The following is an 18,747-nucleotide window of genomic DNA, read 5'->3' on the forward strand; positions in this document are numbered from 1 at the left end:
ACTATAGGGCCAAAGGAAATATCATCCGATAACAAAGAGAAAGAAGCTTTCTGAGAAACTTCTTTGTGTTCTGTGAAATCATCTCACAGAGTTACAGCTTTCCCCTCAAGAAGCCTTTCGCTAAGACAGTTCTTGTGGAATTGGCAAAGTGATATTTGGAAGCCCATAGAGGGCTATGGTGAAAAAGGAAATATCCTCAGATGAAATCTGGAAAGAAGCTTTCTGAGAAACTGCTTAGTGTTCTGTTCATTCATCTCACAGAGTTACATCTGTATTTCGTGGATCTCTTTGCTAGCCTTATTTCTGTGGAATCTGAGAACAGATATTTCGGATCCCTTTGAAGACTATAAGGCCAAAGGAAATATCATCCGATAACAAAGAGAAAGAAGCTTTCTGAGAAACTTCTTTGTGTTCTGTGAAATCATCTCACAGAGTTACAGCTTTCCCCTCAAGCAGCCTTTCGCTAAGACCGTTCTTGTGGAATTGGCAAAGTGATATTTGGAAGCCCATAGAGGGCTATGGTGAAAAAGGAAATATCCTCAGATGAAATCTGGAAAGAAGCTTTCTGAGAAACTGCTTAGTGTTCTGTTCATTCATCTCACAGAGTTACATCTGTATTTCGTGGATCTCTTTGCTAGCCTTATTTCTGTGGAATCTGAGAACAGATATTTCGGATCCCTTTGAAGACTATAGGGCCAAAGGAAATATCATCCGATAACAAAGAGAAAGAAGCTTTCTGAGAAACTTCTTTGTGTTCTGTGAAATCATCTCACAGAGTTACAGCTTTCCCCTCAAGAAGCCTTTCGCTAAGACAGTTCTTGTGGAATTGGCAAAGTGATATTTGGAAGCCCATAGAGGGCTATGGTGAAAAAGGAAATATCCTCAGATGAAATCTGGAAAGAAGCTTTCTGAGAAACTGCTTAGTGTTCTGTTCATTCATCTCACAGAGTTACATCTGTATTTCGTGGATCTCTTTGCTAGCCTTATTTCTGTGGAATCTGAGAACAGATATTTCGGATCCCTTTGAAGACTATAAGGCCAAAGGAAATATCATCCGATAACAAAGAGAAAGAAGCTTTCTGAGAAACTTCTTTGTGTTCTGTGAAATCATCTCACAGAGTTACAGCTTTCCCCTCAAGAAGCCTTTCGCTAAGACAGTTCTTGTGGAATTGACAAAGTGATATTTGGAAGCCCTTAGAGGGCTATGGTGAAAGAGGAAATATCCTCAGATGAAATCTGGAAAGAAGCTTTCTGAGAAACTGCTTAGTGTTCTGTTCATTCATCTCACAGAGTTACATCTGTGTTTCGTGGATCTCTTCGCTAGCCTTATTTCTGTGGAATCTGAGAACAGATATTTCGGATCCCTTTGAAGACTATAGGGCCAAAGGAAATATCCTCCGATAACAAAGAGAAAGAAGCTTTCTGAGAAACTTCTTTGTGTTCTGTGAAATCATCTCACAGAGTTACAGCTTTCCCCTCAAGAAGCCTTTCGCTAAGACAGTTCTTGTAGAATTGGCAAAGTGATATTTGGAAGCCCATAGAGGGCTATGGTGAAAAAGGAAATATCCTCAGATGAAATCTGGAAAGAAGCTTTCTGAGAAACTGCTTAGTGTTCTGTTCATTCATCTCACAGTGTTACATCTGTGTTTCGTGGATCTCTTTGCTAGCCTTATTTCTGTGGAATCTGAGAACAGATATTTCGGATCCCTTTTTAGACTACATGGCCAAAGGAAATATCCTCCGATAACAAAGAGAAAGAAGCTTTCTGAGAAACTTCTTTGTGTTCTGTGAAATCATCTCACAGAGTTACAGATTTCCCCTCAAGAAGCCTTTCGCTAAGACAGTTCTTGTGGAATTGGCAAAGTGATATTTGGAAGCCCATAGAGGGCTATGGTGAAAAAGGAAATATCCTCAGATGAAATCTGGAAAGAAGCTTTCTGAGAAACTGCTCTGTGATGTGTGACTTCCACTCACAGTGTTACATCTGTATTTCGTGGATCTCTTTGCTAGCCTTATTTCTGTGGAATCTGAGAACAGATATTTCGGATCCCTTTGAAGACTATAGGGCCAAAGGAAATATCCTCCGATAACAAAGAGAAAGAAGCTTTCTGAGAAACTTCTTTGTGTTCTGTGAAATCATCTCACAGAGTTACAGCTTTCCCCTCAAGAAGCCTTTCGCTAAGACAGTTCTTGTGGAATTGGCAAAGTGATATTTGGAAGCCCATAGAGGGCTATGGTGAAAAAGGAAATATCCTCAGATGAAATCTGGAAAGAAGCTTTCTGAGAAACTGCTTAGTGTTCTGTTCATTCATCTCACAGAGTTACATCTGTGTTTCGTGGATCTCTTTGCTAGCCTTATTTCTGTGGAATCTGAGAACAGATATTTCGGATCCCTTTGAAGACTATATGGCGAAAGGAAATATCCTCCGATAACAAAGAGAAAGAAGCTTTCTGAGAAACTTCTTTGTGTTCTGTGAAATCATCTCACAGAGTTACAGCTTTCCCCTCAAGAAGCCTTTCGCTAAGACAGTTCTTGTGGAATTGGCAAAGTGATATTTGGAAGCCCATAGAGGGCTATGGTGAAAAAGGAAATATCCTCAGATGAAATCTGGAAAGAAGCTTTCTGAGAAACTGCTTAGTGTTCTGTTCATTCATCTCACAGAGTTACATCTGTGTTTCGTGGATCTCTTTGCTAGCCTTATTTCTGTGGAATCTGAGAACAGATATTTCGGATCCCTTTGAAGACTATAGGGCCAAAGGAAATATCCTCCGATAACAAAGAGAAAGAAGCTTTCTGAGAAACTTCTTTGTGTTCTGTGAAATCATCTCACAGAGTTACAGCTTTCCCCTCAAGAAGCCTTTCGCTAAGACAGTTCTTGTGGAATTGGCAAAGTGATATTTGGAAGCCCATAGAGGGCTATGGTGAAAAAGGAAATATCCTCAGATGAAATCTGGAAAGAAGCTTTCTGAGAAACTGCTTAGTGTTCTGTTCATTCATCTCACAGAGTTACATCTGTATTTCGTGGATCTCTTTGCTAGCCTTATTTCTGTGGAATCTGAGAACAGATATTTCGGATCCCTTTGAAGACTATAGGGCCAAAGGAAATATCCTGCGATAACAAAGAGAAAGAAGCTTTCTGAGAAACTTCTTTGTGTTCTGTGAAATCATCTCACAGAGTTACAGCTTTCCCCTCAAGAAGCCTTTCGCTAAGACAGTTCTTGTGGAATTGGCAAAGTGATATTTGGAAGCCCTTGGAGGGCTATGGTGAAAAAGGAAATATCCTCAGATGAAATCTGGAAAGAAGCTTTCTGAGAAACTGCTTAGTGTTCTGTTCATTCATCTCACAGAGTTACATCTGTATTTCGTGGATCTCTTTGCTAGCCTTATTTCTGTGGAATCTGAGAACAGATATTTCGGATCCCTTTGAAGACTATAGGGCCAAAGGAAATATCCTGCGATAACCAAGAGAAAGAAGCTTTCTGAGAAACTTCTTTGTGTTCTGTGAAATCATCTCACAGAGCTACAGCTTTCCCCTCAAGAAGCCTTTCGCTAAGACAGTTCTTGTGGAATTGGCAAAGTGATATTTGGAAGCCCATAGAAGGCTATGGTGAAAAAGAAAATATCCTCAGATGAAATCTGGAAAGAAGCTTTCTGAGAAACTGCTCTGTGATGTGTGACTTCCACTCACAGAGTTGCATCTGGTTTCCTGGATGTCTTTGCTAGCCTTATTTCTGTGGAATCTGAGAACAGATATTTCGGATCCCTTTGAAGACTATAGGGCCAAAGGAAATATCCTCTGATAACAAAGAGAAAGAAGCTTTCTGAGAAACTTCTTTGTGTTCTGTGAAATCATCTCACAGAGTTACAGCTTTCCCCTCAAGAAGCCTTTCGCTAAGACAGTGCTTGTGGAATTGGCAAAGTGATATTTGGAAGCCCATAGAGGGCTATGGTGAAAAAGGAAATATCCTCAGATGAAATCTGGAAAGAAGCTTTCTGAGAAACTGCTTAGTGTTCTGATCATTCAACTCACAGAGTTACATCTGTGTTTCGTGGATCTCTTCGCTAGCCTTATTTCTGTGGAATCTGAGAACAGATATTTCGGATCCCTTTGAAGACTATAGGGCCAAAGGAAATATCCTCCGATAACAAAGAGAAAGAAGCTTTCTGAGAAACTTCTTTGTGTTCTGTGAAATCATCTCACAGAGTTACAGCTTTCCCCTCAAGAAGCCTTTCGCTAAGACAGTTCTTGTGGAATTGGCAAAGTGATAATTGGAAGCCCATAGAGGGCTATGGTGAAAAAGGAAATATCCTCAGATGAAATCTGGAAAGAAGCTTTCTGAGAAACTGCTTAGTATTCTGTTCATTCATCTCACAGAGTTACATCTGTGTTTCGTGGATCTATTTGCTAGCCTTATTTCTGTGGAATCTGAGAACAGATATTTCGGATCCCTTTGAAGACTATAAGGCCAAAGGAAATATCCTCCGATAACAAAGAGAAAGAAGCTTTCTGAGAAACTTCTTTGTGTTCTGTGAAATCATCTCACAGAGTTACAACTTTCCCCTCAAGAAGCCTTTCGCTAAGACAGTTCTTGTGGAATTGGCAAAGTGATATTTGGAAGCCCATAGAGGGCTAAGGTGAAAAAGGAAATATCCTCAGATGAAATCTGGAAAGAAGCTTTCTGAGAAACTGCTCTGTGATGTGTGACTTAAACTCACAGAGTTAAATCTGTATTTCGTGGATCTCTTTGCTAGCCTTATTTCTGTGGAATCTGAGAACAGATATTTCGGATCCCTTTGAAGACTATAGGGCCATAGGAAATATCCTCTGATAACAAAGAGAAAGAAGCTTTCTGAGAAACTTCTTTGTGTTCTGTGAAATCATCTCACAGAGTTACAGCTTTCCCCTCAAGAAGCCTTTCGCCAAGACAGTTCTTGTGGAATTGGCAAAGTGATATTTTGAAGCCCGTAGAGTGCTATGGTGAAAGAGGAAATATCCTCAGATGAAATCTGGAAAGAAGCTTTCTGAGAAACTGCTTAGTGTTCTGTTCATTCATCTCATAGAATTACATCTGTGTTTCGTGGATCTCTTCGCTAGCCTTATTTCTGTGGAATCTGAGAACAGATATTTCAGATCCCTTTGAAGACTATAGGGCCAAAGGAAATATCCTCCGATAACAAAGAGAAAGAAGCTTTCTGAGAAACTTCTTTGTGTTCTGTGAAATCATCTCACAGAGTTACAGCTTTCCCCTCAAGAAGCCTTTGGCTAAGACAGTTCTTGTGGAATTGGCAAAGTGATATTTGGAAGCCCATAGAGGGCTATGGTGAAAAAGGAAATATCCTCAGATGAAATCTGGAAGAAGCTTTCTGAGAAACTGCTTAGTGTTCTGTTCATTCATCTCACAGAGTTACATCTGTATTTCGTGGATCTCTTTGCTAGCCTTATTTCTGTGGAATCTGAGAACAGATATTTCGGATCCCTTTGAAGACTATAGGGCCAAAGGAAATATCCTCTGATAACAAAGAGAAAGAAGCTTTCTGAGAAACTTCTTTGTGTTCTGTGAAATCATCTCACGGAGTTACAGCTTTCCCTTCAAGAAGCCTTTCGCTAAGACAGTTCTTGTGGAATTGGCAAAGTGATATTTGGAAGCCCATAGAGGGCTAAGGTGAAAAAGGAAATATCCTCAGATGAAATCTGGAAAGAAGCTTTCTGAGAAACTGCTTAGTGTTCTGTTCATTCATCTCACAGAGTTACATCTGTATATCGTGGATCTCTTTGCTAGCCTTATTTCTGTGGAATCTGAGAACAGATATTTCGGATCCCTTTGAAGACTATATGGCCAAAGGAAATATCATCCGATAACAAAGAGAAAGAAGCTTTCTGAGAAACTTCTTTCTGTTCTGTGAAATCATCTCACAGAGTTACAGCTTTCCCCTCAAGAAGCCTTTCGCTAAGACAGCTCTTGTGGAATTGACAAAGTGATATTTGGAAGCCCATAGAGGGCTATGGTGAAAAAGGAAATATCCTCAGATGAAATCTGGAAAGAAGCTTTCTGAGAAACTGCTTAGTGTTCTGTTCATTCATCTCACAGAGTTACATTTGTATTTCGTGGATCTCTTTGCTAGCCTTATTTCTGTGGAATCTGAGAACAGATATTTCGGATCCCTTTGAAGACTATATGGCCAAAGGAAATATCATCCGATAACAAAGAGAAAGAAGCTTTCTGAGAAACTTCTTTGTGTTCTGTGAAATCATCTCACAGAGTTACAGCTTTCGCCTCAAGAAGCCTTTCGCTAAGTCAGTTCTTGTGGAATTGGCAAAGTGATATTTGGAAGCCCATAGAGGGCTATGGTGAAAAAGGAAATATCCTCAGATGAAATCTGGAAAGAAGCTTTCTGAGAAACTGCTCTGTGATGTGTGACTTCCACTCACAGTGTTACATCTGTATTTCGTGGATCTCTTTGCTAGACTTATTTCTGTGGAATCTGAGAACAGATATTTCGGATCCCTTTGAAGACTATAGGGCCAAAGGAAATATCCTCCGATAACAAAGAGAAAGAAGCTTTCTGAGAAACTTCTTTGTGTTCTGTGAAATCATCTCACAGAGTTACAGCTTTCCCCTCAAGAAGCCTTTCGCTAAGACAGTTCTTGTGGAATTGGCAAAGTGATATTTGGAAGCCCATAGAGGGCTATGGTGAAAAAGGAAATATCCTCAGATGAAATCTGGAAAGAAGCTTTCTGAGAAACTGCTTAGTGTTCTGTTCATTCATCTCACAGAGTTACATCTGTGTTTCGTGGATCTCTTTGCTAGCCTTATTTCTGTGGAATCTGAGAACAGATATTTCGGATCCCTTTGAAGACTATATGGCCAAAGGAAATATCCTCCGATAACAAAGAGAAAGAAGCTTTCTGAGAAACTTCTTTGTGTTCTATGAAATCATCTCACAGAGTTACAACTTTCCCTCAAGAAGCCTTTCGCTAAGACAGTTCTTGTGGAATTGGCAAAGTGATATTTGGAAGCCCGTAGAGGGCTATGGTGAAAAAGGAAATATCCTCAGATGAAATCTGGAAAGAAGCTTTCTGAGAAACTGCTCTGTGATGTGTGACTTCCACTCACAGAGTTACATCTGTATTTCGTGGATCTCTTTGCTAGCCTTATTTTTGTGGAATCTGAGAACAGATATTTCGGATCCCTTTGAAGACTATAGGGCCATAGGAAATATCTTCTGATAACAAAGAGAAAGAAACTTTCTGAGAAACTTCTTTGTGTTCTGTGAAATCATCTCACAGAGTTACAGCTTTCCCCTCAAGAAGCCTTTCGCCAAGACAGTTCTTGTGGAATTGGCAAAGTGATATTTTGAAGCCCGTAGAGGACTATGGTGAAAAAGGAAATATCCTCAGATGAAATCTGGAAAGAAGCTTTCTGAGAAACTGCTTAGTGTTCTGTTCATTCATCTCATAGAATTACATCTGTGTTTCGTGGAACTCTTCGCTAGCCTTATTTCTGTGGAATCTGAGAACAGATATTTCGGATCCCTTTGAAGACTATAGGGCCAAAGGAAATATCCTCCGATAACAAAGAGAAAGAAGCTTTCTGAGAAACTTCTTTGTGTTCTATGAAATCATCTCACAGAGTTACAGCTTTCCCCTCAAGAAGCCTCTCGGTAAGACAGTTCTTGTGGAATTGGCAAAGTGATATTTGGAAGCCCATAGAGGGCTATGGTGAAAAAGGAAATATCCTCAGATGAAATCTGGAAAGAAGCTTTCTGAGAAACTGCTTAGTGTTCTGTTCATTCATCTCACAGAGTTACATCTGTGTTTCGTGGATCTCTTTGCTAGCCTTATTTCTGTGGAATCTGAGAACAGATATTTCGGATCCCTTTTTAGACTATAGGGCCATAGGAAATGTCCTCTGATAACAAAGAGCAAGAAGCTTTCTGAGAAACTTCTTTGTGTTCTATGAAATCATCTCACAGAGTTACAACTTTCCCCTCAAGAAGCCTTTCGCTAAGACAGTTCTTGTGGAATTGGCAAAGTGATATTTGGAAGCCCATAGAGGGCTATGGTGAAAAAGGAAATATCCTCAGATGAAATCTGGAAAGAAGCTTTCTGAGAAACTTCTCTGTGATGTGTGACTTCCACTCACAGAGTTACATCTGTATTTCGTGGATCTCTTTGCTAGCCTTATTTCTGTGGAATCTGAGAACGGATATTTCGGATCCCTTTGATGACTATAGGGCCATAGGAAATATACTCTGATAACAAAGAGAAAGAAGCTTTCTGAGAAACTTCTTTGTGTTCTGTGAAATCATCTCACAGAGTTACAGCTTTCCCCTCAAGAAGCCTTTCGCCAAGACAGTTCTTGTGGAATTGGCAAAGTGATATTTTGAAGCCCGTAGAGGGCTATGGTGAAAAAGGAAATATCCTCAGATGAAATCTGGAAAGAAGCTTTCTGAGAAACTGCTTAGTGTTCTGTTCATTCATCTCATAGAATTACATCTGTGTTTCGTGGATCTCTTCGCTAGCCTTATTTCTGTGGAATCTGAGAACAGATATTTCGGATCCCTTTGAAGACTATAGGGCCAAAGGAAATATCCTCCGATAACAAAGAGAAAGAAGCTTTCTGAGAAACTTCTTTGTGTTCTGTGAAATCATCTCACAGAGTTACAGCTTTCCCCTCAAGAAGCCTTTCGCTAAGACAGTTCTTGTGGAATTGGCAAAGTGATATTTGGAAGCCCATACAGGGCTATGGTGAAAAAGGAAATATCCTCAGATGAAATCTGGAAAGAAGCTTTCTGAGAAACTGCTTAGTGTTCTGTTCATTCATCTCACAGAGTTACATCTGTATTTCGTGGATCTCTTTGCTAGCCTTATTTCTGTGGAATCTGAGAACAGATATTTCGGATCCCTTTGAAGACTATATGGCCAAAGGAAATATCATCCGATAACCAAGAGAAAGAAGCTTTCTGAGAAACTTCTTTGTGTTCTGTGAAATCATCTCACAGAGTTACAGCTTTCCCCTCAAGAAGCCTTTGGCTAAGTCAGTTCTTGTGGAATTGGCAAAGTGATATTTGGAAGCCCATAGAGGGCTATGGTGAAAAAGGAAATATCCTCAGATGAAATCTGGAAAGAAGTTTTCTGAGAAACTGCTCTGTGATGTGTGACTTCCACTCACAGTGTTACATCTGTATTTCGTGGATCTCTTTGCTAGCCTTATTTCTGTGGAATCTGAGAACAGATATTTCGGATCCCTTTGAAGACTATAGGGCCATAGGAAATATCCTCTGATAACAAAGAGAAAGAAGCTTTCTGAGAAACTTCTTTGTGTTCTGTGAAATCATCTCACAGAGTTACAGCTTTCCCCTCAAGAAGCCTTTCGCCAAGACAGTTCTTGTGGAATTGGCAAAGTGATATTTTGAAGCCCGTAGAGGGCTATGGTGAAAAAGGAAATATCCTCAGATGAAATCTGGAAAGAAGCTTTCTGAGAAACTGCTTAGTGTTCTGTTCATTCATCTCACAGAGTTACATCTGTGTTTCGTGGATCTCTTTGCTAGCCTTATTTCTGTGGAATCTGAGAACAGATATTTCGGATCCCTTTGAAGACTATAGGGCCAAAGGAAATATCCTCCGATAACAAAGAGAAAGAACCTTTCTGAGAAACTTCTTTGTGTTCTGTGAAATCATCTCACAGAGTTACAGCTTTACACTCAAGCAGCCTTTCGCTAAGACAGTTCTTGTGGAATTGGCAAAGTGATATTTGGAAGCCCATAGAGGGCTATGGTGAAAAAGGAAATATCCTCAGATGAAATCTGGAAAGAAGCTTTCTGAGAAACTGCTTAGTGTTCTGTTCATTCATCTCACAGAGTTACATCTGTATTTCGTGGATCTCTTTGCTAGCCTTATTTCTGTGGAATCTGAGAACAGATATTTCGGATCCCTTTGAAGACTATAGGGCCAAAGGAAATATCCTCCGATAACAAAGAGAAAGAAGCTTTCTGAGAAACTTCTTTGTGTTCTGTGAAATCATCTCACAGAGTTACAGCTTTCCCCTCAAGAAGCCTTTCGGTAAGACAGTTCTTGTGGAATTGGCAAAGTGATATTTGGAAGCCCATAGAGGGCTATGGTGAAAAAGGAAATATCCTCAGATGAAATCTGGAAAGAAGCTTTCTGAGAAACTGCTTAGTGTTCTGTTCATTCATCTCACAGAGTTACATCTGTATTTCGTGGATCTCTTTGCTAGCCTTATTTCTGTGGAATCTGAGAACAGATATTTCGGATCCCTTTGAAGACTATAAGGCCAAAGGAAATATCATCCGATAACAAAGAGAAAGAAGCTTTCTGAGAAACTTCTTTGTGTTCTGTGAAATCATCTCACAGAGTTACAGCTTTCCCCTCAAGAAGCCTTTCGCTAAGACAGTTCTTGTGGAATTGACAAAGTGATATTTAAAGCCCATAGAGGGCTATGGTGAAAAAGGAAATATCCTCAGATGAAATCTGGAAAGAAGCTTTCTGAGAAACTGCTCTGTGATGTGTGACTTCCACTCACAGAGTTACATCTGTATTTCGTGGATCTCTTTGCTAGCCTTATTTCTGTGGAATCTGAGAACAGATATTTCGGATCCCTTTGAACACTATACGGCCAAAGGAAATATCCTCTGATAACAAAGACAAGGAAGCTTTCTGAGAAACTTCTTTGTGTTCTGTGAAATCATCTCACAGTTACAGCTTTCCCCTCAAGAAGCCTTTCGCTAAGACAGTTCTTGTGGAATTGGCAAAGTGATATTTGGAAGCCCATAGAGGGCTACGGTGAAAAAGGAAATATCCTCAGATGAAATCGGGAAAGAAGCTTTCTGAGAAACTGCTTAGTGTTCTGTTCATTCATCTCACAGAGTTACATCTGTGTTTCGTGGATCTCTTCGCTAGCCTTATTTCTGTGGAATCTGAGAACAGATATTTCGGATCCCTTTGAAGACTATAGGGCCAAAGGAAATATCCTCCGATAACAAAGAGAAAGAAGCTTTCTGAGAAACTTCTTTGTGTTCTGTGAAATCATCTCACAGAGTTACAGCTTTCCCCTCAAGAAGCCTTTCGCTAAGACAGTTCTTGTGGAATTGGCAAAGTGATATTTGGAAGACCATAGAGGGCTATGGTGAAAAAGGAAATATCCTCAGATGAAATCTGGAAAGAAGCTTTCTGAGAAACTGCTTAGTGTTCTGTTCATTCATCTCACAGAGTTACATCTGTGTTTCGTGGATCTCTTTGCTAGCCTTATTTCTGTGGAATCTGAGAACAGATATTTCGGATCCCTTTTTAGACTATATGGCCAAAGGAAATATCCTCCGATAACAAAGAGAAAGAAGCGTTCTGAGAAACTTCTTTGTGTTCTATGAAATCATCTCACAGAGTTACAACTTTCCCCTCAAGAAGCCTTTCGCTAAGACAGTTCTTGTGGAATTGGCAAAGTGATATTTGGAAGCCCATAGAGGGCTATGGTGAAAAAGGAAATATCCTCAGATGAAATCTGGAAAGAAGCTTTCTGAGAAACTGCTCTGTGATGTGTGACTTCCACTCACAGAGTTACATCTGTATTTCGTGGATCTCTTTGCTAGCCTTATTTCTGTGGAATCTGAGAACGGATATTTCGGATCCCTTTGAAGACTATAGGGCCATAGGAAATGTCCTCTGATAACAAAGAGCAAGAAGCTTTCTGAGAAACTTCTTTGTGTTCTGTGAAATCATCTCACAGAGTTACAGCTTTCCCCTCAAGAAGCCTTTCGCCAAGACAGTTCTTGTGAAATTGGCAAAGTGATATTTTGAAGCCCGTAGGGGGCTATGGTGAAAAAGGAAATATCCTCAGATGAAATCTGGAAAGAAGATTTCTGAGAAACTGCTTAGTGTTCTGTTCATTCATCTCATAGAATTACATCTGTGTTTCGTGGATCTCTTCGCTAGCCTTATTTCTGTGGAATCTGAGAACAGATATTTCGGATCCCTTTGAAGACTATAGGGCCAAAGTAAATATCCTCTGATAACAAAGAGAAGGAAGCTTTCTGAGAAACTTCTTTGTGTTCTGTGAAATCATCTCACAGAGTTACAGCTTTCCCCTCAAGAAGCCTTTCGCTAAGACAGTTCTTGTGGAATTGGCAAAGTGATATTTGGAAGCCCATAGAGGGCTATGGTAAAAAAGGAAATATCCTCAGATGAAATCGGGAAAGAAGCTTTCTGAGAAACTGCTTAGTGTTCTGTTCATTCATCTCACAGAGTTACATCTGTGTTTCGTGGATCTCTTTGCTAGCCTTATTTCTGTGGAATCTGAGAACAGATATTTCGGATCCCTTTGAAGACTATAGGACCAAAGGAAATATCCTCCGATAACAAAGAGAAAGAAGCTTTCTGAGAAACTTCTTTGTGTTCTGTGAAATCATCTCACAGAGATACAGCTTTCCCCTCAAGAAGCCTTTCGCTAAGACAGTTCTTGTGGAATTGGCAAAGTGATATTTGGAAGCCCATAGAGGGCTATGGTGAAAAAGGAAATATCCTCAGATGAAACCTGGAAAGAAGCTTTCTGAGAAACTGCTTAGTGTTCTGTTCATTCATCTCACAGAGTTACATCTGTGTTTCGTGGATCTCTTTGCTAGCCTTATTTCTGTGGAATCTGAGAACAGATATTTCGGATCCCTTTGAACACTATACGGCCAAAGGAAATATCATCCGATAACAAAGAGAAAGAAGCTTTCTGAGAAACTTCTTTGTGTTCTGTGAAATCAACACACAGAGTTACAGCTTTCCCCTCAAGAAGCCTTTCGCTAAGACAGTTCTTGTGGAATTGGCAAAGTGATATTTGGAAGCCCATAGAGGGCTATGGTGAAAAAGGAAATATCCTCAGATGAAATCGAGAAAGAAGCTTTCTGAGAAACTGCTTAGTGTTCTGTTCATTCATCTCACAGAGTTACATCTGTGTTTCGTGGATCTCTTCGCTAGCCTTATTTCTGTGGAATCTGAGAACAGATATTTCGGATCCCTTTGAAGACTATAGGGCCAAAGGAAATATCCTCCGATAACAAAGAGAAAGAAGGTTTCTGAGAAACTTCTTTGTGTTCTGTGAAATCATCTCACAGAGTTACAGCTTTCCCCTCAAGAAGCCTTTCGCTAAGACAGTTCTTGTGGAATTGGCAAAGTGATATTTGGAAGCCCATAGAGGGCTATGGTGAAAAAGGAAATATCCTCAGATGAAATCTGGAAAGAAGCTTTCTGAGAAACTGCTTAGTGTTCTGTTCATTCATCTCACAGAGTTACATCTGTGTTTCGTGGATCTCTTTGCTAGCCTTATTTCTGTGGAATCTGAGAACAGATATTTCGGATCCCTTTGAAGACTATATGGCCAAAGGAAATATCCTCCGATAACAAAGAGAAAGAAGATTTCTGAGAAACTTCTTTGTGTTCTATGAAATCATCTCACAGAGTTACAACTTTCCCCTCAAGAAGACTTTCGCTAAGACAGTTCTTGTGGAATTGGCAAAGTGATATTTGGAAGGCCATAGAGGGCTATGGTGAAAAAGGAAATATCCTCAGATGAAATCTGGAAAGAAGCTTTCTGAGAAACTGCTCTGTGATGTGTGACTTCCACTCACAGAGTTACATCTGTATTTCGTGGATCTCTTTGCTACCCTTATTTCTGTGGAATCTGAGAACAGATATTTCGGATCCCTTTGAAGACTATAGGGCCATAGGAAATATCCTCTGATAACAAAGAGAAAGAAGCTTTCTGAGAAACTTCTTTGTGTTCTGTGAAATCGTCTCACAGAGTTACAGCTTTCCCTTCAAGAAGCCTTTCGCCAAGACAGTTCTTGTGGAATTGGCAAAGTGATATTTTGAAGCCCGTAGAGGGCTATGGTGAAAAAGGAAATATCCTCAGATGAAATCTGGAAAGAAGATTTCTGAGAAACTGCTTAGTGTTCTGTTCATTCATCTCAAAGAATTACATCTGTGTTTCGTGGATCTCTTCGCTAGCCTTATTTCTGTGGAATCTGAGAACAAATATTTCGGATCCCTTTGAAGACTATAGGGCCAAAGGAAATATCCTCTGATAACAAAGAGAAGGAAGCTTTCTGAGAAACTTCTTTGTGTTCTGTGAAATCATCTCACAGAGTTACAGCTTTACACTCAAGCAGCCTTTCGCTAAGACAGTTCTTGTGGAATTGGCAAAGTGATATTTGGAAGCCCATAGAGGGCTATGGTGAAAAAGGAAATATCCTCAGATGAAATCTGGAAAGAAGCTTTCTGAGAAACTGCTTAGTGTTCTGTTCATTCATCTCACAGAGTTACATCTGTATTTCGTGGATCTCTTTGCTAGCCTTATTTCTGTGGAATCTGAGAACAGATATTTCGGATCCCTTTGAAGACTATAGGGCCAAAGGAAATATCCTCCGATAACAAAGAGAAAGAAGCTTTCTGAGAAACTTCTTTGTGTTCTGTGAAATCATCTCACAGAGTTACAGCTTTCCCCTCAAGAAGACTTTCGGTAAGACAGTTCTTGTGGAATTGGCAAAGTGATATTTGGAAGCCCATAGAGGGCTATGGTGAAAAAGGAAATATCCTCAGATGAAATCTGGAAAGAAGCTTTCTGAGAAACTGCTTAGTGTTCTGTTCATTCATCTCACAGAGTTACATCTGTATTTCGTGGATCTCTTTGCTAGCCTTATTTCTGTGGAATCTGAGAACAGATATTTCGGATCCCTTTGAAGACTATAAGGCCAAAGGAAATATCATCCGATAACAAAGAGAAAGAAGCTTTCTGAGAAACTTCTTTGTGTTCTGTGAAATCATCTCACAGAGTTACAGCTTTCCCCTCAAGAAGCCTTTCGCTAAGACAGTTCTTGTGGAATTGACAAAGTGATATTTGGAAGCCCATAGAGGGCTATGGTGAAAAAGGAAATATCCTCAGATGAAATCTGGAAAGAAGCTTTCTGAGAAACTGCTCTGTGATGTGTGACTTCCACTCACAGAGTTACATCTGTATTTCGTGGATTTCTTTGCTAGCCTTATTTCTGTGGAATCTGAGAACAGATATTTCGGATCCCCTTGAACACTATACGGCCAAAGGAAATATCCTCCGATAACAAAGAGAAGGAAGCTTTCTGAGAAACTTCTTTGTGTTCTGTGAAATCATCTCACAGAATTACAGCTTTCCCCTCAAGAAGCCTTTCGCTAAGACAGTTCTTGTGGAATTGGCAAAGTGATATTTGGAAGCCCATAGAGGGCTATGGTGAAAAAGGAAATATCCTCAGATGAAATCGGGAAAGAAGCTTTCTGAGAAACTGCTTAGTGTTCTGTTCATTCATCTCACAGAGTTACATCTGTGTTTCGTGGATCTCTTTGCTAGCCTTATTTCTGTGGAATCTGAGAACAGATATTTCGGATCCCTTTGAACACTATACGGCCAAAGGAAATATCATCCGATAACAAAGAGAAAGAAGCTTTCTGAGAAACTTCTTTGTGTTCTGTGAAATCAACACACAGAGTTACAGATTTCCCCTCAAGAAGCCTTTCGCTAAGACAGTTCTTGTGGAATTGGCAAAGTGATATTTGGAAGCCCATAGAGGGCTATGGTGAAAAAGGAAATATCCACAGAGAAATCGAGAAAGAAGCTTTCTGAGAAACTGCTTAGTGTTCTGTTCATTCATCTCACAGAGTTACAACTGTGTTTCGTGGATCTCTTTGCTAGCCTTATTTCTGTGGAATCTGAGAACAGATATTTCGGATCCCTTTGAAGACTATAGGGCCAAAGGAAATATCCTCCGATAACAAAGAGAAAGAAGCTTTCTGAGAAACTTCTTTGTGTTCTGTGAAATCAACACACAGAGTTACAGCTTTCCCCTCAAGAAGCCTTTCGCTAAGACAGTTCTTGTGGAATTGGCAAAGTGATATTTGGAAGCCCATAGAGGGCTATGGTGAAAAAGGAAATATCCTCAGATGAAATCTGGAAAGAAGCTTTCTGAGAAACTGCTCTGTGATGTGTGACTTCCACTCACAGAGTTACATCTGTATTTCGTGGATCTCTTTGCTAGCCTTATTTCTGTGGAATCTGAGAACAGATATTTCGGATCCCTTTGAAGACTATAGGGCCATAGGAAATATCCTCCGATAACAAAGAGAAAGAAGCTTTCTGAGAAACTTCTTTGTGTTCTGTGAAATCATCTCACAGAGTTACAGCTTTCCCCTCAAGAAGCCTTTCGCCAAGACAGTTCTTGTGGAATTGGCAAAGTGATATTTTGAAGCCCGTAGAGGGCTATGGTGAAAAAGGAAATATCCTCAGATGAAATCTGGAAAGAACATTTCTGAGAAACTGCTTAGTGTTCTGTTCATTCATCTCATAGAATTACATCTGTGTTTCCTGGAACTCTTCGCTAGCCTTATTTCTGTGGAATCTGAGAACAGATATTTCGGATCCCTTTGAAGACTATAGGGCCAAAGGAAATATCCTCCGATAACAAAGAGAAAGAAGCTTTCTGAGAAACTTCTTTGTGTTCTGTGAAATCATCTCACAGAGTTACAGCTTTACACTCAAGCAGCCTTTCGCTAAGACAGTTCTTGTGGAATTGGCAAAGTGATATTTGGAAGCCCATAGAGGGCTATGGTGAAAAAGGAAATATCCTCAGATGAAATCTGGAAAGAAGCTTTCTGAGAAACTGCTTAGTGTTCTGTTCATTCATCTCACAGAGTTACATCTGTCTTTCGTGGATCTCTTTGCTAGCCTTATTTCTGTGGAATCTGAGAACAGATATTTCGGATCCCTTTGAAGACTATAGGGCCAAAGGAAATATCCTCCGATAACAAAGAGAAAGAAGCTTTCTGAGAAACTTCTTTGTGTTCTGTGAAATCATCTCACAGAGTTACAGCTTTCCCCTCAAGAAGACTTTCGCTAAGACAGTTCTTGTGGAATTGACAAAGTGATATTTGGAAGCCCATAGAGGGCTATGGTGAAAAAGGAAATATCCTCAGATGAAATCTGGAAAGAAGCTTTCTGAGAAACTGCTCTGTGATGTGTGACTTCCACTCACAGAGTTACATCTGTATTTCGTGGATCTCTTTGCTAGCCTTATTTCTGTGGAATCTGAGAACAGATATTTCGGATCCCTTTGAACACTATACGGCCAAAGGAAATATCCTCTGATAACAAAGAGAAGGAAGCTTTCTGAGAAACTTCTTTGTGTTCTGTGAAATCATCTCACAGAGTTACAGCTTTCCCCTCAAGAAGCCTTTCGCTAAGACAGTTCTTGTGGAATTGGCAAAGTGATATTTGGAAGCCCATAGAGGGCTATGGTGAAAAAGGAAATATCCTCAGATGAAATCGGGAAAGAAGCTTTCTGAGAAACTGCTTAGTGTTCTGTTCATTCATCTCACAGAGTTACCTCTGTGTTTCGTGGATCTCTTCGCTAGCCTTATTTCTGTGGAATCTGAGAACAGATATTTCGGATCCCTTTGAAGACTATAGGGCCAAAGGAAATATCCTCCGATAACAAAGAGAAAGAAGCTTTCTGAGAAACTCTTTGTGTTCTGTGAAATCATCTCACAGAGTTACAGCTTTCCCCTCAAGAAGCCTTTCGCTAAGACAGTTCTTGTGGAATTGGCAAAGTGATATTTGGAAGCCCATAGAGGGCTATGGTGAAAAAGGAAATATCCTCAGATGAAATCTGGAAAGAAGCTTTCTGAGAAACTGCTTAGTGTTCTGTTCATTCATCTCACAGAGTTACATCTGTGTTTCGTGGATCTCTTTGCTAGCCTTATTTCTGTGGAATCTGAGAACAGATATTTCGGATCCCTTTTTAGACTATATGGCCAAAGGAAATATCCTCCGATAACAAAGAGAAAGAAGCTTTCTGAGAAACTTCTTTGTGTTCTATGAAATCATCTCACAGAGTTACAACTTTCCCCTCAAGAAGCCTTTCGCTAAGACAGTTCTTGTGGAATTGGCAAAGTGATATTTGGAAGCCCATAGAGGGCTATGGTGAAAAAGGAAATATCCTCAGATGAAATCTGGAAAGAAGCTTTCTGAGAAACTGCTCTGTGATGTGTGACTTCCACTCACAGAGTTACATCTGTATTTCGTGGATCTCTTTGCTAGCCTTATTTCTGTGGAATCTGAGAACGGATATTTCGGATCCCTTTGAAGACTATAGGGCCATAGGAAATGTCCTCTGATAACAAAGAGAAAGAAGCTTTCTGAGAAACTTCTTTGTGTTCTGTGAAATCATCTCACAGAGTTACAGCTTTCCCCTCAAGAAGCCTTTCGCCAAGACAGTTCTTGTGGAATTGGCAAAGTGATATTTTGAAGCCCGTAGAGGGCTATGGTGAAAAAGGAAATATCCTCAGATGAAATCTGGAAAGAAGATTTCTGAGAAACTGCTTAGTGTTCTGTTCATTCATCTCATAGAATTACATCTGTGTTTCGTGGATCTCTTCGCTAGCCTTATTTCTGTGGAATCTGAGAACAGATATTTCGGATCCCTTTGAAGACTATAGGGCCAAAGGAAATATCCTCCGATAACAAAGAGAAAGAAGCTTTCTGAGAAACTTCTTTGTGTTCTGTGAAATCATCTCAGAGAGTTACAGCTTTCCCCTCAAGAAGCCTTTCGCTAAGACAGTTCTTGTGGAATTGTCAAAGTGATATTTGGAAGCCCATAGAGGGCTATGGTGAAAAAGGAAATATCCTCAGATGAAATCTGGAAAGAAGCTTTCTGAGAAACTG

This window comes from Macaca fascicularis, chromosome 8 (assembly GCF_037993035.2).
Source record: "Macaca fascicularis isolate 582-1 chromosome 8, T2T-MFA8v1.1".
NCBI classification, from domain to species: Eukaryota; Metazoa; Chordata; class Mammalia; order Primates; family Cercopithecidae; genus Macaca; species Macaca fascicularis.